The sequence below is a fragment of the Cupressus sempervirens genome, chromosome 9 (assembly GCF_028749045.1).
Source record: "Cupressus sempervirens isolate cs-2001-9-10 chromosome 9, ASM2874904v1, whole genome shotgun sequence".
Taxonomy (NCBI): domain Eukaryota; kingdom Viridiplantae; phylum Streptophyta; class Pinopsida; order Cupressales; family Cupressaceae; genus Cupressus; species Cupressus sempervirens.
This window is the reverse complement of record NC_143126.1, coordinates 351,847,345-351,875,176: the sequence shown is the minus strand read 5'-3', so window position 1 is coordinate 351,875,176 and position 27,832 is coordinate 351,847,345. Positions and strand designations below refer to the sequence as shown.

General features: G+C 36.2%; 1 protein-coding gene and 1 pseudogene across 3 annotated transcripts in view; one reads left to right on the top strand and one right to left on the bottom strand.

The window, feature by feature from the left end:
* Positions 1–27,832, top strand: part of LOC149538756 (uncharacterized) — a 288,434-nt gene that overhangs the window by 176,267 nt on the left and 84,335 nt on the right. The gene's annotated exons all lie outside the window — the stretch shown is intronic.
* LOC149538757 (AT-rich interactive domain-containing protein 4-like) lies at positions 21,386–22,563 on the bottom strand (annotated as a pseudogene).

Below are 27,832 nucleotides of genomic sequence, written 5' to 3'. Positions count from 1 at the left end.
AGGATTCAGAAGATGTAAATCAGTTCTTCAACACTATTCAATAGTCTGATTTCTTTGTTTCTAGTGTGCCTATAACTTTGGAGCCTTCTAAAGAAGAACATAAGAAGAATTCCTTCATGGGAAAATTTATTTCCAATGAAGAAATTAATGAGATATTGCTTGAGGCCGAAGATATGGCAGATGAAGTGGGCGAAGAGGAAGAACAAGAGAAGGAGAAAGAGAAGAAAGAAAAAGGACGTAATTATAGTAGTTGAGATCATAGAGGTAATCAATGAAGGTAAACCTTCAATGATCATAATTGATGGAGCAAATTAGGATAGTACTCTGTTGGAGAATTCATCTTCGCAATGAGTTGAGAGTAGCATTTACCCTACTGATAAGGTTAATGTTATTGAGAGGACTGAGATGACAACTGCAAAAGTGGAAAGTCACATGGAGACCCACTACTTCTGTTAGACCCTCATTGTTGGCAAGTGATTGTAGCAAGGAACTTGCAAGTGTGGATAAGGAATGTGATCTAGAGACTTGTTGATGTGAGTTTTGTATCACTTACATAACATATTAGTAATTGAACATACGGAGTATCGAACATACAATTCCTCTCTTGAAAAGTTATTGCTCATGGGATATGAGAATAACTGCAATGTTCCTTACTCTTGTGGATACTTGCTTAGTTTTATCAATGTGATTTGTTGGTAATCATGTAGGCGGCCTTACGCTATTCATTCAAGGATGACTTGGGCTTTGGTGGAATGATGGAGATGATGATGGGTTTGTGAAATATGTGAGTGGCAGATAATGTTGATGGCGGTGATGATGTATGATGTGTTTGCCAATGATGATGTTGATGGGAAAGTGATGGTGGTGGAAGGTGAATGGATGTGTTCTGATACTTGACTTACTTCTCTAACTTCATTCTCTAAACTTCGACTACACAACTACTCACTATTCAACTCCTACTCCTACGAATGGAAGGTTAGCAAATGGACGGGGATTGAATCTAATGAAGGCTAACCAAGACCCTTGAAAAAAGATCAGAAAAGAAGACTGAGAAAAAGCCATAGTGCTAGGTAGAGTACTTGACAATTTCAACAGGAGTTTGCCTATTCCTTTGACATTTCAAGGGAGTGATTTATGGACAACATGGAGAGAGTACTGAATGAATTCTACTCTCATTTTCAGTCATTAGAAAAAGCAATTGAGGCTAGAACAAGCAAGGAATATAAGATAGAGATATTTAATAAGGTATGTGCCTCCATCACTAGTGACACAAAGCTACTTGATGTACACATAAATGAATTTAAGGCTTGTATCTCAGAAGCTAAACAAATTTATATTCATTTCATTGGATCAGCTAAGGATGTAGTTGATGTTGAGAAGATGATCAAGGAAGAAGAAGAAAATTTAGAAAAGCTGGCTATAGTTTATTAGGAGTCTAGTCAAGCAGTGATTGATTTTGATAAATAACTTAGTAATGGACAAGATTAGTACTCTTCAAAGGGAAAAGGGTAGAGTCTTGAGAAGATTTGCAAAATTGAAGAGATTAATTACTACCAAGATTGAGATAATGTAGAAGAAACTGGAGTTGCTTGAGCAACCCATAAGTCTTATGCAATTTTCAGACCTACTGACCTAGAGGCAGGGAAGATAGGAGCATATTCCCTATGTGGAGAAACTCAAGTTGCAAAGAGCTTTTAGAAGACTTGGGATACAAACTTTCAGGTGTTGAAAGTTAATTTTGCAGAAATTTTGAGTTTTGTATAGATAAAGTTTGTCTAGATGCAAAATTTTTGATCATTGTATGTATATTTTTGTATATTTCCTTTGTCGTTTATGCCGAAGGGAGAGAATTAAAGTGAAAAATGATGGATGTACAATATATTGTAAAGAGTATAGTCGAGGATAAAATGATACGTAAGTCTATTAAGAGAATTTTGCTTTTGTCATTAACACTTAGCCATTTTTTACGAAGTGTTGTCATCAATGCCTAAGGGTGAGATTGTTGGCAAGTGAGTGTTCAATGAGAGCTTAAGCGTTGTCATTGATGGTAAATGTCTCATTGGCATTGTGACTTGGATTGACAATCAGTTTTGTGAAGGATTGAACATGAAAAGTGCCCAAGTCTAGAGCAGGTTTCAAAGTATAGTTGGATAACTGTGGTCAGTGATGACAATAGAGAGTTATCAGATATGGCTACAACTTTGGGAATATGGTATATAGAGTTTATATATGGTTCTAGTATGGTTGCTTATGTTTATGTGATGATTAGCATATGTTTTGGTGGTGTAGAGTAGAATTGGTTATGTATAGTAGTATTACAGAATATAATATGTTATTAGGGATTTTGGCCTAGTTAATTGAATTGTTTGGACGATTCAATTGCTTGACAATGAAAGGACAACACCCAAGGTCTTAACACTTGGATAACATGGTTCTATTTTGCTTATTAGAACTCTGTGGACATGTTTTATGAAGAGTTTAGTAAGCTGACAGGATAAATTACTTTCAAGGTTATACAAGGACTTGTTTTGTATGCAAGCATGGATGATAGGATATATGATGTGCGAGCCTTAATGCTGGATCAGAAATGATGTGAGCCTTATTAGGACAAATCAAACAATATGATGTCAAGTATAGTTTTGTAATATTGTAATAATTTTTTTGTATTTGGTTAGTGAGTTCAAAAGGTGGATTTAACTTGCATTCCCCAGGAAGTGTGCTCCCTTTTTGTTCTCAACTTCTAATAGTGTTTCAGGCCTCTAACAAAGTCATGTCTTTTAATAGGGACCAATGTACTAAATGCTATGTAACGACTCCTAATAGGGTCAGATCTCCTAACAGAGATATTTCAGATCAATGCATCATCTTATAGGTAATCTCCACTGGGATTTTTCATTGGCCAAGGTTTCCTCGAGAACAAAGTCATGGTGTCATGAATTCTCTTTTGATATATGCTTTATTATTATGCATTGTGCTTTGTGGATGTTTCTAGTTAAGTTATAAAGTAGTAAATTGGTGTGGAAGTGCTATGACATTGATTCAGCCTCCCACCCCCCACCCCCCACGCCCACCCTGCCCTAGTGTTGCTTGATCGTAATATGGACAAATGGAAGAAACCATACCATTAGTTCTTTTTGTTTCTTGCTAGGATCAAGTGGTCTTTTTGAAATCCTTGGATGCCTCAGGCATGGTAAAGATGGCAGAAACTTTGGCTCTAATTTTAGAGCAAGTTGCAATGTAGGTGGGGATTAATAATGTGGTGCACATCATAGATGGAAAACTTACAGAAAACTCAACAATTTTTAAACACTCGCTTGCAACTCCAGCTAACTTTTTGTAAAGAAAAAACCCCACAGGTGCATGATAGGGTTAAAAAAACTCAGCGATTTTTAAACACTCGCTTGCAACTCCAGCTGGCTTTTTGTTAAAAAAGAAAAACCTTGCAGGTGCATGATAGGGTTAAAACACCAAAAATGACTTTTATTGTGCCATTTTATTTGCTGTGGTTTGGAGTTTCTCTAGAGGATAAAAAAGGCTTCCAAATCCCTTGCTAGCTGAATGCAAGCTATTGAATATAGATTTGAGTGGATTTAAGGCCGATTTCAACTAGGTTTGCAAGAAAAATCTCATTCCCAGGTAGGTTTGTTGTCAACCACCACAATTGTTGGTTCATCATGATTTACTACCACAAGTGCTTATTGTCATCTTAAAACAACTACTCCTAGAGGAAGAATAAGCACAATCATGAGATGACATCTATGATGCTTATTCACAGAGAGTGGTTTCACCATACCTTCTTGCATAGGGTAGATACAAGGAGCTTGCACTTCAAACTTCTCCCTCTCGAAGAAGAAATCATAAAGTATCTAAAGATTGCTTCAATGATAAGACTCCCTCTTTGCCACGCCTCCTTCTCAATTTGAAATCAATCTTCTGACCTCCTCATCCAAGGTTGAATAGGCAGACTCCCTCCAAATGGAGTCTCCCTTTCAAGAAGGACAACATTCTCACAACACATGCTAGAATGCAATCTAGCTAATTTTAACACTCCCTCTTAGCTAAGGAGGATTCAAAAATATTCACATCATCACCATGACATTCTCAGAGAGTGATCAAGAACATCATGGACACTCTCCATGATGTCCATCTTGCATACCTGCAGAGGATGGGCCTATCTTGCATTGCCCATAGAGGGTAGAAGAGGTCTTGCACCTTAAATCTTCTCTTAGGGCCCATTTGGTTGCTGGCATAGGAATTGGGAATTAGAATTCAAAATGAGAATGAGAATGGGGATTGAGAATGAGAATTAGAAATTGCCATTCCAGTCCCGTTTGGTTCATTTGGAATTTGATTGGGAATATGTTAATTTAGTGTTTAGTTATACAAAATTGGAATTGAATTAGGGAATAGGAATTTAATTTATTTTAACTTTTTTAAGCAAATAGATATAACATGAAAATGTCATACACAATGGCGTCATGCGCGCAAATGATACACATAAGTACTAATAATATGTGGATGGGATTTGTGTAGATCACATATTAGACTTGTTTTTACAAAGTTCATGGCTACAGAGTGCTCAAGGTTAATGAAAAAGCTTTTATGAATTCCTATAAAAGCAATCGAAATTAAAACCATCTAGCTCGGATGAAATTGAAGTACTCACAGATAACAGAGATCTTGTTGAATTTCAAGTCCATGGCCTCAAAGCTTTATAAACACCCGAGTTCAAACAAATTGCTAAATAAAATCTTCATCCACTAGCGTGTGGATGTTTACCGCATAGGTTCATTAAGAATTGCACACAGACAGTGAACACGAACACGAACAGCAAAACTCTTCTTATTATTATTCGCATATGAAAAACAGTACATTCCTTCATGATAAGATGAATACAATGCTTCTCGAAGGGGTTATAAATACTTTTCAAAGAACTTTCCCAAAGGGGTCCATCGGCCACATACAACATGTCGCTACATAACAAAAACCTTTCCGAATGGACCCATCGGCTACATAACAAGAACCTTTCCGAAGGGACCCATCGGCTACATAACAATAACCTTTCCGAAGGGACCCGTCGGCTGATACACAATTTCTACCGACGACAGTGGAATGTTGTTGAATAGGTTTTTAGTTTGCACGTTCTTGAGAATTCCATTAATTAATTGGGGTTTTAATTTTGCCTTGGAATTCTATTTAAATACCTAACTCCACTGTTGAGCTAGCATCGAATTATTACAATTTAGACTTTTTCGTCAGGCATCAACCACATATTTTGTTTGAAATTGAATATCAATAATTCTGTAAAACCCACTTGGCTTGTTAGTAGATAGTTTTGAAATCATTTTGTAAACAACACCGTCTTACTTTGTATAAATTGCTGGATGGATTTGTCTAGTGGTTTGATGCTCCTTCCTACAATGTGAGCATAGAATTTGGTGCAGATATTTTATGTAATGTCACCATTTTTAGCAGGTTCCTGCAGTTGGCCAGGTTAGTTCACCATTGCAACACTTGTGAGCTGATAGTAGGATTTGAGGGTCCTAGTTGTGTGGTTATAGGCTTCCCAACAAACTATGTTGTGTTTTGGCTCCATTTGAGGGAGTTACTATTTATAGTAAGTCAATCTGTTGGTTCAAATGAGTTCAGTTGAGTTAGAGGAGTTGGAGGATGCTCTTAGTTTTTATTTCGGGCTTCAAATTTGGGCTCCAAGAATCTTGGAGGGAACGTCTATTTATAGTAAGTCACCTAGTTAGGTTCATTCATCGCCTTTCATCATCAAGATCACGATGGTGTTATCAGATTTCGATTTTGATGCTTCTTCAATTTTTTTCGCAAGATGGGTGAAATATTATTATTATTCATCTAAATATGTTGAGGTTGCTATTTTTATTAGTGTTGTTGGTTGGTCACCTCAGTATCATAGCTCTTTGGAACCGGGACGAAAATTTTTAAATCATGGGAACAAGAAATAGTGACCTTACATGTCAGAATTTGAAGTTATGGTGGAAAAGGTCATTTTCGGAGCCAAAAACAATTAATAAATTAGTTTATAATGGCACTTTATTATGTTTTAATGTTGTGTACAGGAAGCTTCTTAAGTAAAGTTCATTTGGGAAACTTTGTGCTATTTGGAGATTATAAATATGAGCCCATTTGATGAGTAAAGCATCCGATTGAATATTATTTTCTTTGTTGTCTTGGTGACATTTTTGAGTTTGGGGATTTTATGCCCTTGCTGAGATATAAGGGTTTCATCTGTGGTACTCGTCGTTGATTGTGCTTTCCACAGCTGAGGTATTGTGGTTAAGTCCGAAATTCTTCTTGTTGCATTATCTTCCATGAGTGTATTCTTTGTTGCTTTGGAAGAAAAATTTAGTGTTGAGGGTTTGGACTCCTGAGATTGTTCTTGAAATTGGGTGCAAATTGTTGCTGTGACATAACAATCTGTTTCTTGATTCTCCTCTATATTACTGTGGTTGAGAAGTTGTTATTTGCTGAGTGATATTAGCTGGTTGATGAGAGATTAGGGCTGCAAATTAATTCATCATACCTGCGATCTGCATTTAAGAATGTGTGGTGCATTTGTGAGGCTACCGTACACATTCCTAGTAGAGTGTGGACTTTGTTTTCACACCTGGAATCATCCTATAAGGGCTGTGATCATACTTTTGGAAGCTGTGGTTACTTTGGACTGGCTGCATTAAGTTTTTGAGGCTTGCAAACTATTTCCAGAGGTCTGCATCCCATTTTGAAGTTCTAGTTTTGACTAGGCAATGGCAATGTTAGTAGCAGGGAAGTCAACACGTCATTCCTACATCTATACCAGGTTCTTTAAGTTACGAATTGTAATTATCATTTGCTGAAACTAATTATTTGAATGACATACAAATATATTAATTGATTGAGACTTCCAGCTCTCTGCATTTCAAATTTGTGGGTTTAATTGCTTACCCTCTACATTCAATATATTTAGAGGATATTAATACATATTTCAAAATCAGAAACCTAGGCATTGTAACACAAATTTCCAAAATTAGTTTATATTATCTAACACTTTCAGGTGGTACCAGCTAGAGTTTTCACAAGGGCATTAGAGTTTGTTTGCCAAGTGTTTGGCAAAATGTCAAACAACTGATTTGAAGAGGAATTGAGTGTTTATTTGAACTAAACCGGCTGAGGGTTTTTACAATGGTATTAGAGCGGTTTCCTATGAGCATACAAGAATTGGGCTCAATTTTTTTTTTGTTTGATGCTGACTTTTAAGATTTTTTGATCTGATTTCTAGAGTGACAACCACTTTTTTTTCTCAAGCTATGGATAGACGTAGGACTGGCATTTCTAGAAATCAGTGGAGTAATGAGGAAGTTAACGTAAAAATGAATGCCTTGCAGGAGAGTTTGGAGAAATTGAAGCTTCATCAATAGAGGTTGGTGGTGATGGAACTCTACATTTTTGCAATATTTAAATTCCCAAATGCCATGCCAAGGGGAGAATCTTCATATTCACTCGCTTGAAATGTACAGGTCTAGGGATCTTTTCAACAACTGAGGCTAGGATGTGGTTGAACAGAAGTTTGTTGTGACAGTATTGGTCAAGGAATAGGCTGAACAAGCTTCAAAAACAGCTTGAAGTGATTGATACACGATGTAAGAAGTCAAAGACATTGGTATTATTTGCAATTCAGAATGGAAACAAACAACTTGCTCTCAGACATGTACGTTACATGAAGATGGCAGTAGAAAGTAAAGAAAAATCCATTAGATTCATGGACAAAGTGGAAGAAGTTCTTGGTGCAATAGTGGAAACTGAATCAACAAAAAGGAATCTTGATGAGAGTGTTGCTTTGCAAAGAGAGATAGAAGATTCCTTGGGGACAAAATCAATTTCATCTATTGACATGGAAAATGAAGACCTGCAAGAAGACTTCAAAAGACTTGAGATGGAACTTGAAGATGAAAATTTATTGAGTAAATTGTGTGCTTCAAGGGATTAAATGTTTGTTTTAGAGGGTAAACTAAATGACTTAGAGAACAAAGCAGTTGCTTCAGATGTTGCAAAACAAACTAAATCTCAAGAGAACATTTACTGTCTTAGGCTCTGTCAAGACTGGTGCTTGAACTTGCTTAAGACATTATTTTATGGACGAGAAATTTGTAAAACCCATTGAATCTCAGTGTATATGAATCTTCAACCTAGATGACACTTTTCTTTCTGTGGAAATAATTATCAATGAGACAGAGTATCTATGCGGAGATAGCCAAATTAACAGACAACAACAAAAGATTCCATTGTTTTGACTTAACAAGCAATGGCATGTTGAAGTATAGTAAGCGGTCGTATATCTAAGGGAACCTGTACATGTCGTCCAAGGCTTGTGAAAAAGAGCATTTATATTAAGAGAAACGTCTACACTAATACCCTGACAAAGAACCCACTGATGTTATTGTGTTTGGGGAGATACCCATTAAGTTGTTGAACAAAGGTGAATTAAATGTGAGTTATATGATTCTGGAACTAGTCATTACCGAAAACCAATTTGTGGATTCTTTAAGAGAATTATAGCAACATTCAAGGTTGGGCTAGCAATGCACATCGTGTGTGACCATACAGAGCAAGGTTCGAATAGAGATGTGTGAAAGGCATGATATGCATCATATGCATATGATTCAGAATAAAAACTTTACGGGAGGAAGCATGTGTAGAAATATAGTGTGCGATGTCCTCATACCTAGCCGGTTAAAATCTGGAAGTCGTGCCTTTGCAATCTGCCAAGTAGTTATTATTGTGCACTGGTCATTTGCGGGTGTCAAAGCATTATAATTAGCATATCGATCATTGGCGGTTATTGCTGTAGAAGAAACTTGAATCATTCAATATCACTCGTTTATTTGACTTTTACTTGATAGTCAAAATCTTAATATATTTTGTATTTGTTGCAAGTTCGTGGAATATGCGTTAGGAGTCACCTTTGCATTTTGATAGACTGGATAATCTTAGAGGAAACCCGTGACAAGAACCGAGGAAATCGAGAGTTTGAGTGGTGTACAGCAAAACAGAGGCCTTTGTATTAAAAAAAGGGAGCAACAAGATTGAGAGTTTGCATCACCATTTTCATCCGTGGAAGGTTTTATAGTCGGAAGATGTAAACACTCAGAAGCATGTACGTGGAAGATGAAGACCAAAGAAATTCAAACATATGAAATGCGCATTCAAGTGGCGAATGTACAGGGCATGTATACATGCCGATGAAGAAATATAAGGAGTAATTCAAACGCCGATTACATTTGGATATAATCAAACCATATTTTTGTTTAATGTTGGTTAGTTTTTAATTATGAAAACGTCTGGTGCTTGAGAAGCAACCGACACCCCTTTGCCCTCTATAAATATATGACATGTAAAATCAAACAACACCCGTTCATTTTATTTCCAAAAAAAAAACTCTCTGCATTCCTGAAGCATATATTTTATTAAAATTCCTTCCTTAAAAGAAGATTGAATTTTGAACCAAGCTCTTGCATATTGAATTATTGGGCATACAGTTCGATATTGTGTGCGATAAAATTGTGTTGAGTGGAGCATCAACATTTGAGTGTCTTCAATACGAATTTCTCCACAGTATAATTAGTAAGATTTTTATTTTCTTTAGAGTTAAATTACTATATAGTTCATCCTTTGTAATCATCTTTATTTTCTATTAATAATCTGTTACTTGGATAAGTGGATCAAATTGTTCATTGCTATTAAAACCTGACAAATACAAATATTGTGAAACATTGTTATTGTATTCTTTATTTGTATCTATTTTGTCCATATAAGGATTAAAACATCATAGACTGATTTAAATATGCATAAAAACGAAATAATTTTACGCATTCTAATAACTGAATTGTTTATAGATTTAATATATATAATTTCATAGAGTTGTATGTGAAAACATATAGTTTTGACTCTATCGCCCTTTTAAATTTCAGCAGTGATCATTAACTCGCTCATAATTCTCAATCTATATGCTGACAATATTCTAATCCTTTTCTTTTAAGGGTTTGATATCTATTTGTTTTAATAATTCACTTTTAATCTTATTTCAACATTCACAAGTTTATTAAAGTAATTGTATTTTCGAAGATTACGACTCATTATTATCAATCCAGAAGTTTCCTTAAACTCTTGCCATTTTGGGAAACTATCTTTGCATTGAATTTATCTACTATAAATGTCTTGAATCCAAGTTTGTTGTCCAGGATTAGGTGCACCGGCCTTGGTTTTGCAGAGCCAAAAGTACAAAGGATCTAGATCGAATTGATTGATCCTGTCAAGTTGGCCACAACCGATTAGATATCCTAGCATCGAGCAGGCAAGGCTCGTAGGATTCTAATCTACAATTTTGGGAACCAACAGGTGGAGAGCTTCTCGGATCCTGCGACAGTTGAGAGGGCAGCGAGGTATATGGTTTTCACCTTTAGAAGGCCGACATTGAGGTTGCAGGGAAGGAAGCTTGAGTTTTCCCCAACAGGTGTTCATGATGTTGATGTACCTATATTTAGTACAACACTTGCTAGCCCCATCCATAGTGTTGATGATGAACTGTGTTGGTTATCAAAATCATTGATTAGAAACCTACAAGCCTTGCCTACTCGATGCTGGGATATCTAATTGATTTTGGCCAACTTGACAGGATTAGTCAAATTGACTTAAATCCTCCACGCTTTTGGTTCTGCTACACCAAGGCTTGTACACCCAAATCCTGGACAGCAAAACTTGGATCCAAGATGATTTACAGCGGATAAACTATAACACAAAGATGATTTTCTCAAATGGCAAGAATTCAAGGAAACCTTCTGGATTGTAGCTAATGAGTATTATTCTTCGAATTTTGATTACTTTAGTAGAATTGTGAGTTGCTGAAAGAATTTTTTTAAAACGAATTACCAAAACAAATAAGATCAAACTTTTAAGAGAAAGAGGCTAAAGTATTGACAGCATATGAATTGAAATTTATGAGCAAATTATTGATCAGTGCCAGAGTTTAATTGGGTAATAGAGTCAAATATATGCTTCTCACATAGAACTTTATGATACTGGTTATATTATATTTGTAAATGATTCAGTTATTACAATGCCTCAAATTGTTACATTTTTCACGTATTTAGATCAGTCTATGATGTTTTTAACCCTTATATGGACAAAATAGATACAAATAAAGAAAATAATTATATCTTACAATATTTGTATTTATCAGATCTAAATAGTAATGAACAATTTGATCCACCTATTGTAATAATAAATTGTTAACAAATAAAGAGTAAAATAATCACAAAGGACGAATCACATATTCCAACTCTAAAACAACAGAGATCTTACAGATTAATTGTAGGAAAACTAATATTGAAGACACTCTAATTATCAATGCTCCATTCAACACCACTTTGATCCCATACAATGTTAAAAGTTATGCCCAAAAATCTGAATTTCACTTGCTTAGTTCAGACTTCAGATTCTCACCCTTGAAGAAAATGTAACAATATCTATATCCTTAAAAAATGCAGAACTTCCTTTTTTTTAAAGCCAATACCCCTCCTCTTGTTCGATTTGCCTTTACACATATTTATAAACAATGAAAAGGTGCATGAGTGAACAGACATGCCCCCTCAGCACCTAATCACATAATCTTAGAAGATTAACAAACTTTACTTCTCTAATAAACTAAGGAGAAATCTTCAACCGCTTCAGAATTAACTAATAGGCAAATCGAGTTTTATAGAGAAAGACAATATATCTTTCGATATTAAGAAAGGTATAATGATAACGTGTCTCCTTCTTTTGAAGTCATATTGATTCTAAAATTGCCTTGAATCTCCATGCTCCATGCTTACGTAATTCCTCTATCTCCTCGCACAGCACACCAACCTGCAATCAAAACAAAATAATATTAGACACGTATGCCAAAAATTCCTTGATCATCGATGTAGACTTTCCACGTTCCATGGCTTCATCCTTTTAATCGCTGACAAAATCTCCACAATTATAACATTGGAGAAGACAGATATTTTATCCATCGTGAATCTAAGATCCATTTTCTCTGTTGGCAAATAGAAGAAGATGTCACGCTACATAAAACTTTAATTGCTTCTCAGTGTATAAACCATCAGCATGACTTTCCGAGGCACTTCTTAGTTTGTTTCAACCAAGCGTACCCATATATAAGCGGTGGGACCCGTAAACTACATTTGCGGATTAAAAAAAATGTTGTTTTACTGCCATTAAGTTATTCGTGCATGCACAGTCGGTGATCCGAGCATTTCCTTCTGTGTTCTATTTGAAGGCCGAGTTTTACTTTAATGATCTCAATGTTTGTTGCTGTAATATTCATAAATATTGCTTCAGACGTCGTCCCAACACTTATGCATAAGGAGAAATGGGTTATTTTTTACAAAATTAATGAAGTGTGTTTAAATTGCCATTCTATTTCAATGTATGCTCCTTCATTCTTATGACTGCCATCCTTTTAATATCTAATGCTATTCCCATGCTCATTACATATGTCTGTTGTAGACGTAAGGCTTCCTTCATTCATTTTGGTGTTTGCAGATATTCCTAGCACGTTGACTCTACATGGTATAAGAAATAACAATTCTGAAAATGCAAATCATATATCCCTCTTTCATGATCATGTGTTAAACAAGTGTGCGCTCTTCCAAAATGCTGAACAAAGCATGTAAGCATCTGCTAACCTTCTGAAACCCAATTAATGAGTAACTTCCTTGTATATTCCTATTTTGTCCAAAAATAATATTAACTGTGGGATTATAATGATCCTAATATGAGCCATTTGACTAAGGAATTAAAGGAACAGATGCCATACTTGACAATGACAAAATTATAAAAACAATATATAAGATATAGAGATTAGCAAATGCATTCCAGATGGATGCCCAAGATTTTGGGCTCCACCAAACTGATTTCACAAAGATTAGTAGATGTGCCAGTACCCTTGGTGGATAATGGCATTGAACTTCAACAAGTTGAGGCTCCTAGAGTTGTTGCAGCTAGTGCAGCAACAGTTGATGTAGTTGTTACTACTGACACTTCTGGCTCTCTCGAGGAGGGGATTATTATTGGAGATTTGTATGTGAGTTATCATAGTGTTGCTCCAATACAGGAGGCAGTTGCTTCCTCAAGTGGGACCAATGCATGTATGGAGTCACCCAATTGTGATGTTGGTGATTTGTATGTTACTGCAGAGTCAGTAGATGTGGATGCAGATCGTATGGACACATCTGATGATACATTTGATGATGCTATGAGTTGCACCAAGTATGATATCCCTTGCCAAGTATCAGCTGATGACTCTGAGGAGGTTTTGGATGGGTCCCAGGATCAATGTTTACAGGATCTATCCTTTGACGTGGAAGCTAAGACATGTGGGGATATTGATATTTTGAGGGCTTCCATTTCTTTAGATGAGTTGATTGAGGTACATAGTAGTTGTATCTCAGATGCAGAGTTGTGTAAGGTCGATAGCACACATGGAATGAGTGATCTTGTGGTGGGCAATTTTGATTCGGTTTCCTATCATAGTGTAGTTAGTGAGACAAAGAGCTTGCATAAGAGGTAGTGGTTACAAAGGCATCATGTGACTTGTCAGTTGAAAGTGAGTGATAGTGACATTTCTTCAGCTCTTGAGCATTATGATCCTATTCGTCAGATGCTAGCTACATCTGATTGGGGTGCTCCTATGTTAGATGAGCACGGTGATAGTAGTCTTTCCCTAGCAGAGGTTCATATGCTTCGAGAGGCTGTCAAGATCTTGAAGCATAGTTATTCTCAATTATTTTCTGACAGGGATTACCTTTTGGAGTGGCGTAGCACCTGTTATGAGATGTTGATAGGGAAAGAGGAGGTAGCTGAGCTTACCTAGGAGCTTGAGGTGACTGTGGACTCACTTTAGTATACTCAATTGGCTCTTCAAGAGTCACAGTCATAGTTGGATGAGGTTACTGTGGAGTTAGAGCGGGTATAGTCGATATTAGCCCCAGACCATGTTCAGTTACATATTGTGGTTGGTGGTGAGTTTGCTTCCATGGTTGGGGATGAGCTATGTGATGATGTGGCCGACACATCCATCTAGCATATGGGTGTAGTAGGTATATAGGAGGTGAGAGCATTAGGTTAGACAAGCTCTCATGGTGATTTGCTTCCTTCTGCTGAAAACGAATCTATTTCTTCATCTCATACAGCCAATAGCATTGGACAACTGGCGGTGACACATTTTCAGAGGGATCATTTGTGACTCGCAGGGGAGCAAGTTGATGCTTCCACATATAATTTCTATTGCACAGTCTTTCATGGAGTATCTTTTCGAGAGTTCAGATGTGTGGGAGGATTCATACAGAGTGTTTGAGAGTACTCTCATCCGAGGCTCTCGTGTTATTCAGAGGTTGGTGGGAAAGATTGTAGAGACTCTGTCTACTATGCTTCCCCACAGGGATTTTGAGATTGGGTTTGCTGAGAGGGTTGTCCAAGATCCTGTTCGACCAATAGTTCAAAGTCAAAGATTGGAGCCATCTTCTGATTCCTAGTTTGATGATGATGAGCCGTTGACAGAGATTGGGAGTTTTTATCAGCATTACACTGTGAGGAGTGTTCATCATTTTTCTTTTGACCCACAGGTAGAGGATTTGGTTTCACGTCAGTGTGGGTTGGCTCCAGTTTCATGCCATCCATTATGGGATGGGTTAGCACCATCTTTTGCAGATGGCATTTATAACTGCAAATTAGACCCCTTGTAGTATCTACACACCCAAGACAGTTTGGCAGACGTTGGAGTCAGTGGTAGTGTTTCAGGTACCTATGGTTGTTACCATCTCCACAGTGCAATTGAGTATGACTATCAGTTTGATGGGGACTCAGGCGTGGACAAAGTTGGTATTTTAGTTGGGTTGAGTTCTGATGAGTTGTTGCCTTCATCAACGCCTCGGGTCAATTTTCAGAGGATTCTAATGTTGATGTCCGTTATTTGGATGTTGGTGCTATAGGAGTTGTTTGTACACAATAGGGATAGTACACAAATCTACCTTTGAGATCCAGGTGGATTGTGATGTCCATTTTGCTCCAGAATTGTTTGGGGACAAGCAATCTTAGGGAGGGAGGACTGTAATGTCCCAATTTTTAGCAGGTTCCTGCAATTGGCCAGGTCAGTTCACCATCGTGACCCTCGTGAGCTAACAGTAGGATTTGAGGGTCCTAGTTGTGTGGTTATAAGCTTTCCAGTATCCTATAGTTTGTTTTAGCTCCATTTGAGGGACTTACTATTTATAGTAAGTCAATCTATTGGTTCCGATGAGCTCAGTTGAGTCAAAGGAGTTGGAGGATGCTCTCGGCTTTTATTTCAGGCTTATGGTTTTGGCTCCAAGAGTATTGGAGGGAACGTCTATTTATAGTAAGTCACCCCGTCAGATTCATTCATCGTCTTTTATCATCAGGATCACGTTGGTGTTGTCAAATTTCGATTCTGATGCTTCTTCAATTGTTTTCACAAGATGGGTGAATTATTATTATTATTCATCTAAATACGCTGAGTTTGCTATTTTTGTTAGTGTTGTTGGATGTTCACCTCAGTATCATAACTCATTGGAATCGGGACGAAAAATATTAAATCATTGGAACAAGAAATAGTGGCCTTACATGTCAGAATTTGAAGTTATGGTGGAAAGGGTCATTTTCGGAGTCAAAAGCAATTAATAAATTAGTTTATAATAGCACTTTATTATGTTTTAATGTTGTGTGTGGGAAGCTTCTTAAGTGAAGTTCATTTTGAAAACTTTGTGCCATTTGGAGATTATAAATATGAGCCCATTTGATGAGTAAAGCATCTGATTGAATATTATTTTCTTTGTTGTCTTGGTGACATTTCTGAGTATGGTGATTTTATGCCCTTGCTGAGATATAAGGGTTTGATCTATGGTACTAGTCATTGATTGTGCTTTCCATAGCTGAGGTATTGTGGTTAAGTCTGAAATTGTTCTTGTTGCATTATCTTCCATGACTGTATTCTCTGTTGCTTCGGAAGAAGAATTTAGTGTTGAGGGTTTGGACTCCTAAGATTGTTCTTGAAATAGGGTGCAAATTGTTGGTGTGACATAAAAATCTGTTTCTTGATTCTCCTCTCTATTACTGTGGTTGAGAAGTTGTTATTAATTGAGGGATGTTAGCTGGTTGATGAGAGTTTAGGGCTTCAAATTAATTCATCATACCTGTGATTTGCATTTAAGAATGTGTGGTGTATTTGTGAGGCTGCAGTACACATTCCTTGCAGAGTGTGGACTTTGTTTTCACACCTGGAATCATCCTATGAGGGCTGCGATCATACTTTTGGAAGCTGTGGTTACTTTGGACTGGCTGCATTAAGTTTTTGAGGCTTGCAAACTATTTCCAGAGCTCTGCTTCCCATTTTCAAGGTCTGATTTTGATCGGGCAGTGGCAATGTTAGCAGCTGGGAAGTCAACACATCATTCCTACATCTATACCAGGTTCTTTAAGTTCCGAATTGTAATTATCATTTGCTTAAACTAATTATTTGAATGACATACAAATATATTATTTGATTGAGACTTCCAGCTCTCTGCATTTCAAATTTGTGGGTTTAACTGCTTATTTTCTGCATTCAATATATTTAGAGGATATTAATACATATTTCAAAATCAGAAACCTAAGCATTATAACACTATCAGTTAGAACCTGCTGGAGTTTTCACAAGGGCATTAGAGTTTGTTCACCAAGTGTTTGACAAAATGTCAAACTACTGATTTGAAGAGGAATTTAATGTTTATTTGAACTAAACTGGCTGAGGGTTTTTACATTTTCTCTGATGATCGGAACAATTAATTGCAAGCCACTAGTATTATTATTGCAAATTCACTGTATAACATTTCAATCTGGTTTGAAAATGGTATGAGAAGCATTTTAAGGCATACTAAGCCGAAAAAAATTCGCTTCCAATTTCCATGTAGTTTTGGTTTTGACCTACTATTCTGTATAAAACTCTAGATATTGAATGATCTGCTTGGCCGTGATGGAGCCTCAAATTTTTGCAACAATTACGGTCACCATTTATGAAATAGTGTTGGAAATTAATGTCAAAGGATTCTCATGTCATGTCCCCAATTTCTGCCCTTCCTTAGTGACAACATTTCTAGCAAGGTTGGTCTATTATTTGGTTCCCATAGGCCAACAGACCATAGAGAGAACCGACCCAGGGGCTTTGAGAGTCATGCATGAGCTTCCCAAGTAGTTTGGAGCAGTAGACAACAGTTTCCTACAATTTAGGAGGGATTCCTAATTTGTAGGGATTGACTAGGAGTGGTCAAGGAGGCATTTGGAGACCTCGGCGAACATTTTGGAGACCTAGAGTGCATCTCCTATTTTTTAGGAAAAACTCCCAGTTCAGTGACAGTTCTCTCAGAGGTGCACACAGTAGGGGAGTCATTGGGACTCAATTTTGGTTGATTGGGGCTGTCTCCTACTTTTTAGGAGCATCCCTAGATTTTAGGGATGGACTGCCAGTTGACCCATCTGACAAGGTCAGATTCATGTTTGATTGGTCATTTTGGGCCTTTTGGGACCATTTGGGAAATATTTTAATATATTTAAATATTTCCTAAGTTGGTGATTAAATAAATTAAAATAAGGTTAATAATATAACCATTTTGGAGTAATAAGGGGATTTTGGCTTCAGTTGATCAGGTACACCTATGTGTTATAGCTCGTTGGAAAGGTCTCGAATTATTATACATGATTTTTACTATCTGTAGACTTTTTGGTGCCTTCAGCTATGGAATTTTAATAAAGTAATGTTTTTCCTATAGCATGGACGACTTTAATTGAGAAAATGTTATTTTATTATATTTTATTTAAAGGGCAAAGTATAATTTCCCTTTAGGGTTCAATTTACAATTGGAAGGGGATATAAGTAGATGGAGAACTAATTTCTTATTATTTTTTGCATATTGAAAAACTTGCTTTTGTGAATTGGCTCTGAGAGAGCAATTCTTCATCTGGGACGCAAACCCCAGGTTCTGGATTGGCTGGGACGTAGCCCTCAGTAGTTATTGGCATTGGATTCTTCAGACAGTGTGCGTTGCTATCAGGGATAGAGTACACCATTCTTTATTGTGGATTTAGGTTGCAGATTTATGGTTTCAGCGTTACAGATTGATTCTTTCAGCTGGGACATGATTCATTGCAGTCTTACAGCTGCCATTTGCAGCAGTTTGGCATCATTGTTGGATGTAAGCTCCTTGGAACTGCATTGGATTTATTATTTGGCTTTATAAATCAGAAATTTGCCTAGTAGGATTTATAGCAATTCTGATTTGGCTCTATGTTCTTATTTATTTTCTGTCTCCTCTCATGTTTATTGTTCATTATTCATTACTAGTGTGAAAACTATCAAAAAACACAAAACAAAAACAAAACCTTCTGCAACTTCTGTCTATTCTCAAAGACCATCAAAGAAATCACAGGAAAATATAGTTTATTAATTTAAAAACTACAACAGATCAGCAAGGGCATCTATCAGGGATCTTTCATCTCACGAACACAATGAAAACTATAAGCATCATTAATGTCCTAAAATCAAGCATGTCATAAGGAAGGATTTTCTTCTAAAGATGGAAGAAGAATACATTGAAAAGACATTTTTTCAGATAGTAGGATTCAAGCCAGAAGTACCTTAGTAATCTTACAACTTATCCTAGAAAAGCGTGGACAAGTGGAATTTGAAGGTTGAGGAGAACAGATAAAATATATCTTAGTAAGACCTGCACAACAAGAGGCAATATAATTCAGAGTTGATATCTATAACTTAAACATTCGGTACATTCAGTGATGGATAGAGGATGCTTAAGGATATTAATGTTGATAATATATTTATTGGTCCTTACAGAAGGGAATACTTTATCAAGCTTATTCATTCCCCATAAATTCAGATGCATATCATAATGAAAGGAAGAATGTGCAAAGTGCAACATCCATAGGAGTCACCGAAACTCGGAATCATGAGAAGATCTGCTGGAATAGGAGCAGCGAGCCCTTACAACAGTACTGGAGATTTTATTGCAGAGAAAGGATACAGGCATAGTCAGCACCCTAAATAATCACAAGGCACTTATTGGAAAGGGAGTATGCATTTAAAAATCTATGAAGAGGAGCAATTAGCCCAACGAAAGAATTAAAGATTTCGCCCAAAATGGAGTCTCCAATATATGCTCAACGCAATCACAACTCGGTCAAGGAACATTAAAATATTCTTTTTCAACGACCTGCACAAATAAGATTAGGTAAAATATACAGAGCAACATATCTTTTTCCCCATCAGATTGAAAAATAATATTCAGGAGTTTTTGACATGGATTATGTCTTTGATTAATGAAGAAGCATGCTTGGGATAACCATAATCACTGAACAATATAATGGGCATTCGAGGGTCTTTACCGTCAATGGTTATCAAATATTAAACAGCCCTTAAAAGCCCAATAAAGTATGAGAAAAAATATGAAGGCTAATATGAATATTTTAGTAAATCCATATTATCCCATTCAAGTTATAATAATAGTCTAAATTTGTGTTTAAAAGAAAGGGTGTGATTAGAAAGTGTAATACTATTTTTAGTACAACTTTTCATTTGAAAAGTCACACTCTCTAAAGCACAAGCTTATATATATATCAGATTTATTTAGGAGAGAGAGACAAGATCCGAACATTTTATATTCTCTTAGGAGAAAGTATTTCATATTTTTTATTGTATGGAGGAATAAGGGGCTCATTATGACTTTGTAATACAAATTCTATTATTTTATTTTAATAATAAAATAAAATGTTTTTTGTTTATTATTAAAGGTGTGGAGATTTAAACTGCAGGTGAATCGTCCTTTGTAATTATTTTTTGGAATTCTGTATACAATTTAAATATCAGATAAGTGGACAAGGTTATTTAGCATTTAAATTCTATCATCACAGATACTGTAAAATATGTAATTGTTTCTGTATTTGTGTCTAGTTTGTCTCCCAAAGGAGGTAAAATTCAATCTGGACTAATTTAAAGATTGTGTCATAATTGATATGTTGCATCTTGATTATTTAATTGTTGGCAGTAAAGTGTGTAAAACATTATGAAGTTGTATGTGAAAATTCACTGAAGTTGACTATTGCCCGGATGAGCAGAGGCACTGGTCTTTTTATTATTGAAGTTAGAAAATCTGTAATTTCCTTCTTGCAAGCATCAAGTTAATTATTATTCAATTATACAAAACATCCAACCATTATTCAACATCCGGTTTCATTTTGATCGAGTTCGTGGACCTTGCTAGCCAGAGAACTCCAAAGCTTAAATTCGCTTTAGAAAAACTTTGAACCAAGTGATCAAGTTCGAGGAGAAGGTCTACCCACCTAGGTGTAGCGGAGCTTAAAGTGTAGGGGAATCGAGAAGTATTCCCGTTCGTTGGCCAAAATTGATTGAGAAGTCCTATCGGAGAAGTGGTAGGCTCTTGGATTTCCAATTTGCAGTTTTGGGAACCAACAGGCTGTCCGCATTAATTTTTGCCACTGTTTCAAGTTAACTTATCCTCCCCGTGATACATTTTTCATGCGGCTCGCGCACATGTTTCATGCATTTTGTGTTTCGGTATGAAGTAGAAAAAGAGTCTCGACTTAGGCTTTGATCAAATCCACAGAGTTAGAATTGTTTCTTTCACAGTCGTTTCATCAAAAGGTTTAGCGGATTTCAAATTTTAATCAAATTATCAAAAGTCAAAATGAGAATAGGAATAACCTATTCCAATAACAATTATTTTTGGGAATGGACATATGCTCATTTTGGGGCCATAATGGGAATACACATTCCTATTCCCGATTCTGATCTGGTGCAACAAATGGAGAATACAAAACAAGTTCTAATTTTTCAATTCCTATTCCGGTTGTATTCCAACAACCAAAAGGGCCCTTAGAGAAGATCACAACACCACCTTGTATTGCTTGCAGAGGGTGGTTCCACCTTGCATTGCTCGCAGAGGGTGGAAGAGTTCTTAGACCTCTAATATGAAAAAAACACTACTACCTTGCATTTCTTGTAGAGGGTGGTCCCACCTTGTAGTGCCCGTAGAGGGTGGGAGATACTATTAAATGCATCAATGAAGTAGTCTGCATGATCTGTCATCTTCCCATTGCATCTTGCAACCAAAAGAGAGAGATTAAATGTCAAACTATCAGAAAATCTATACAAAAAGCATACACTATAAAAGAAATTCATAAACATGGAATACTTATGTTTTATAAAGGGAACTCTTTGCTTGTAAGAGGAATCCTAGACACATTTGGACATCCTTTAAATGATCATCCAAACTCTGTTGGAGCAACCATGCTTCCTAGTGGCTGAAAATCCTAAGGAGAGAGCATGTTGTGGTGGAACAATTCCGGTTGTTGGATAGTTACCATCGTGTTAGGAGTTGTAGAAGGAGATGCTGACACATTAAAATGGTTTCCTTTAACAACTCCCCCATTTGACAGATGAACTTTTTTTTACAAATTGCTTGGAGGACCTCCAATCATTGTACCAAACAACACAAGCTTATGGTTACGACAATGTGGTACAGTCTTCATTGCTTCTAGCAAACACAAACTTTGCTTGCTTGAGCTCCCAGTTTTGACCAACTTCTCTTGATATGATCTTTTCTTGTCCAACTCATCCAAATCGGGTATCATTTGCTTCCCATCACCATAGGAGTAGTCAATGTTAATATTGTCCCATTTGGCCCTCTTCCTGCTTCCTACAAGTATGGTAAACCAAGATAGGCAATGAAGACCTGCTTACTACTTCAAAATGAATCTTTTTCTTTTTTTTATCGAATTCATCAAGATCTTACTGCTTCAAGGATGCAATGGAGTCGCTATCATTTTGTGGAAAGTAGCAACAAAGACCCCATCGACGCCAAGTATTCCTAGTGAAACCAAATTCCAGTAGGATGGCTAAAGTGCAAGGTGACGCAAAATCTATCTTGCCCAAGTGGGAGCTTTGATGCAACAATGTAGAAGCACAAGATGCAACACACAGTCTATCACATGCTAGGTCAGAAAACTGATTTATTATCCCCTGAAGTGATAAACTACACAACCAAACTTCTATTTACTAGTTGTTTTTTGATGCAATGCTCTAGCAACTCATCCTTTAGATATATCTCTACACTACCAGAGACAAATAGTGATTTTGAGCAAAACTGGAATTGCAAACATCACATCTCATTGCTACCATACACCACACTAGTACTGAGGCTACTGTAGGGGGAAGGGTGCACTATTTTGATGCATAAGTCAGGTTCCACTAACTTCAATAGTCAATAAAGCATTAAGTCCATCTTGTAATGTTGACAGCTTAATTGGTTCCTTGACATTGATCTTTGTGGGTAGGAGAAGATAAATTTTTGTATTGTCCTCAAAAATTTGTAGAACCCTAGAAGTTATAGACACAATCCCTGCTTCACCAACCTCATCTACAATGAACTTCATCCCGTAGTCTAAGTTCTTAAATTTGCAGATAAATTCCCCCTTGCTTGTTAAGTTTGTAGTTGTAATCGGATTGATTCGATCATGAGATACATTATTGATGGTAAATCATCATTAGATATATATATATATATATATATATAATATAAAAAATATATATTACATATATTATATTTAATATAAAATATATATATTTGTATATATATTATACATATGGTAATTAATATTATTGATATATTAACTAATGATGATTAACCATACAGGCATATCTCATCTCATATTTATGAGTCTTCAAATCTGCATTTGGAATATATCAATTAAAATGGCAATGTTTGTACATTTGCAAAAAAACGATCCACGTTACAAAACATGGTATCAAAGCCAAACTGCAAATGTATAATGTGGAATGCATAGAATTGGTTGTTAAAAAATCAATAAAATACATTTGGTAAGCCAATCACGAGTGTAAGTGAAAAGAAGGGAAGCAAAGAAGATTTGCGACGAGTCTCTGTAAAGAGCTATTAAAAACCTTTATCCGTTCTGTAGAGAGGAAACTTGATTAAGTAGGATCGGATCTATTTTGATTTAACACCATCATGGAGGCAATGTCAGCAAAAGTGTTGCAGGGGCAAATTAATGTCGTTCTAGGGGTTGATCCAATTGCTTTTGAAACCCTTATAAATCATTTGATGAGCACCGGAAACAAGCAGTGAGGTCAAGCAGAGGTGTTGTTTAATGCTTGCAAGGAGAAGCATCTCAATGCACTGGCAAGAAAGATGTTGCAAATTTTTTGTACATAATTGTCTGGTTAAGGCCAACCACATATGGGTCGTCTCCTGCGATTTTATGCCTTACACAATTTGGTTGATGATTACAATCTGTTTTATTGTTGTTGACATTAAAGGATAATCAGTAAGGCAAAGATTGTAGTTATTAAGATGGTAGTCTCTGCCATTACTCACAACTTTATCAGTGGAGAGGAGCAGTTTCTTAAGGAATGTTTTCACAAACCAAACACTAAATTGTTGGTTACCAAGAGCCACATGTTGGGAGGTAGTGATCCATTTTGAGGAGACATCTCTTTTGGGTATCAACATAAAGGACATCTCTTTCCATTACTCCCGAGGGTTATAAATGGATAAGACTCGCATTGGTAAAAAGTCATTAGAGGAAGAGACATAAGTATAAATGCAAAAAAAAACAGATATAAGGATTGTAGAATCATACAACAATCACCTACAAACTTAGCAAAGACACTGCTAAAGGAAATCATAGTCTGAAGTTGGCACCCAAACCAATACTATGAGCAGTCAATGGTTCTTATAGTAGTATGAACCTCATACAAAATCAACAATAAGTAAGTAGATGAAGGAATTCAAAGTTTATCCAACTATTGCAGATGAAGTCAAATAACTCGTTAGTGTTGAACTTCTCTCATTTTGTTCGATATGGGGCCATAAGAAATGTATTCCATAAAGAATAGGAATGGGATGAAATATACAGAGATTCCATATGATATAATAATAAAAATGATATGGGATAAATATGTATAGATGCATAAGCATTATGTGATGGAGAAAATAAGAAAAACTCGAGGTATTTATAGAAATCTCAATAGAGAGGAGAGTCTAAGATCGATGCTGACAAGACAATCATATAGGTTAGTCAATACAATCTAGAAACTAGAAATAAATGAAACGTTAAAAAATTAAAGGGTACAAATTTATTATGAAGTGTTGATCTTTGAAAGAAAACTTATAAATGTAATATTTAAAATGAGTTGGAAAGTAATGTGGAAGTGGGAGAATAAATGTGTGGAGATACATGATGAGAAGCCTGTATGAGAATCATTTTGTATAGCAAGTTGGTGGTGGAACTCCATGTTTGGACCTACTATATGGTCAAATAGGGGTGATGAATTATGTACCTTTGAAATAAAGATTGGTATTATGGAGTGTTATGAAAACAAAGAAGAATTATCAGATGACAAGGATATGGATTATGAAATAGAACAAAGCAAGAACACACGGATCATTTCAAGAGGACTGAATAGGAATATAATTATGGATATTCATCTAGAAGTGGAAGTGGTGCTCTTTTCAAAGCTGTTGAACTAGACTTCTTGATGGTTCAAATTAATAATGATGAAGCATGTGGAAATTTTACATTGAGGGGGGTGAATGATTACCTTAACCAATGTTTCATTCCCCTTTGGAGGTATTTTTTTTTTATTTGATGCATATGGATCTTCATTCGAGAAATTAGTATCAAGGATGTTGATGTACAAATAAGTATTTATTATTCTTAACTATTACATTTATCTATTCATTATAGTCTCTCTTATATTTCTATATGTACTATATGAACTATTTCCCTTGATCCTTTCCTCTGTATCTAAAGATGGTCTTGCAGGAAAAGAAGAATGGTACATTAGGCATATTGTATAGACTAAATCTTATGAAGTAGCTCCAAAGAAGTTGTGATGATCAAGCTAGATAAAGTGAGGCTCTTGAAGAAAATATCCATGATGATCTAAATTACAAGTATCCTTCTATATTAAAGGGAGTCCAACACTTCTTCAAAGGCAACATTGGAGCTCAGAAGATTGATAATTAGAGGGGGTTTAAAGATACATTTGTATGATTGCATGATTTTGATGGACCTACTTGTATGTACATCATGAGAAATTAACGACTTATCACCAAGAAGTTCAAAGATTGATATTAGATTTAGAGGGAGTCCGACAGCAATCCTTGGGTGGAGAGAGCCTCTAAGAGAGTAACTAGAGGATCTGACTTCCCAAGATCTTTGTTTAGAGTGTGAATTTTGAAGTGTGATCTCTTCTCTATAAGGGGGATGTTCTAAGTGAAATTCCTTGTAATGTATTCATCTCTGTGAGAGAGAAGTTGAGGTGAAAGCCCTTGTTCCACCCTCTGACTTAGTTTATGGTGGTTTCTATTTTGCATATGTGGATTATGTCATGAAAGGTGATGATCTTTCATTGATGTATTTTTAGAGGATTGCTATTGTAAGGTGACGATCTAGATTGACCTGTTATCATGATTAGACTTCAATTGTTGTCTCAGAGTGCCAAAGATCATGATACTTGTCATGATAGGGGCCATGACATTGTGATTTCTTGTTATTTGATAGACTACATTAAGTTTTTGTCCTAGAGTGCCAGAAATTAGATAACTCATACCCTACTAGGATATAACATATTCTTATGGTTTTTAGTGGAAATCAATGCTTCCAAAGTTGGACATGTCCTTCCAAGGATGTTATCTACCCCATCTCTGGTGGGGGATTTGGAAAGAAAGAAATAATAGAATTTCTAGAGACAAAGAAACTCCAGAGTGGGTTCTCGGTCATAATATTATCAAAGAAATCAAGAAAAATTTCAAGTCTTATATAAAATTGAGTGATGAAATTCAAATTAACAGTCCTATGAAGACCAAAAGCTTTAAAACCAAAATTGATGATCAGAGACAGAATGTTAAATGGGAGTCCCCACCTATGGGTTGGATTAAAGGTAATTTTGATGGTGCTGCAAAAGGTAATCCTGGTAAAGCTAGTTGTGGAGGGGTGTTGAGGGACCATATTGGTAAAATTATTGATGCTATTGCCATTCCTATAGGGATAACTACTGGCCATAAAGCTAAGGCTACGACTGCTTTGTATACTATGAGGTTGGCTGTGGATTCTGGTTATCACAATCTTTGGATGGAAGGAGATTCACTCAACATTATTAATATGCTAAATAATAAGAGCCAGGTTATTTGGACTATTGGGGGAAGTATAATGAAAATTAAAAACCTTATCAATAAATTTGATAATGTTTTATTTTCTCATATTTTTCAGGAGGACAATTCAGTTTCTGACTGGATTGCTAACCAAGCTGTTTATAGGGGAAGTAAGTTGAGTTGGCAAGCTGACCTATGCAAGGAAGTGGAGCTGATGGTGAAAACTAATTATGACAAGACACATGCTAGAGAAGGAAAGATTTTCTAAGATTGGAAAATTTATTAAGGGGAGTGATGGGTTTACAGAGGACAGTTTGAGTTTCCCTAGGACGTACTTTGGTGCTATTATGACTTGCATTCAACACGTATGTAAGGTTAATAGCTCCTTGGTAATCATAAAAAATTATTCTTTTTTCTGGTTTTTGTTTCTCAGGTGAATTGCAGGGGAAAACAAGATTTCGAGATGGGAGGGGAACTTAGAAAGCAAGAACCGAGCAATTACAGGGAATGGAAGGCAAATGCCTCTGTGTGGGAGATTTTGTAGAAAGGAAAAGTGACGACTTACATTGAGAGACTCCATGGGTATAAACCTCACATTATAGAGGCTTTTTTCAAAAATTGGTTTGAAGAAAGGGTCACTTTGCATGGGTCACGGTGAACTTGACTGAAGAGTTTATTTTTGAGATTACAGGGCTTTCTATGGTTGGGATAAAATTCAGCAAAGAGACTAACATTTCGAATGCAGCTTGTAAGAAATTCTTGAAGACGAAAGCTGAAGAGAAAAACGGTGACTTCTACGACCTAAAACAAATTAAGGTCATCTAGAGGGACGTGTTGTCATGTATCTGTGAGTACTTCATAATTGATGGTAGGGTTAAGAAAGTCCATAAATTTCACTTTGTTTTCCTAAATCATTTTAGGCATAAAGATAGGATTTCCTTTCTGTTTTATCTAAAATATTCTCTGCTTCAAAGCCTCTATGCTCGTAGGAAGAAAAAATTCCACCCTATGCTTCATGAAGGTTTAATTTTACTTATAGAAAACTTCTCTCAAAGTAAAGCCATTAAGCTCTCTTTGGTTTCGGAGAAGAGGAAAGGGTTTGGTAATGATCCTCAATTTAAGAGAATTAAGGTTGAAAACGAGGAGAGTACTGGTGAGACTAAGAAGGTTATCAAACGGGAGAGGAAAAAGAAAAATGTGGGGGAGATCATAAAATTTGAAGATTCTAACAGTGATGATAAGAAGAAAATGGGGGAACTTAGTTCCAATTTGGATGGTTATTCTGGGAGTAAAGGGGTGTCGACTGGTAAAGATAATGTGGAGGGTAGCAAGGATAGAATTATTGAATCAAATGTCAATTCGGAAGCCCTAGGTGAGGATGAAGAGAAATAGAGTATTCACCCTACCCACTCGAAGAGGAATGACAGTGAGGAGAAAATGGAGGAGGTAACTTGTAAGGATATAGAGGATAAAGACCTTGTTGCTAAGGACAATAGCTTGAGTAAAGAAGAAAAGGAGGAGAGGACAGA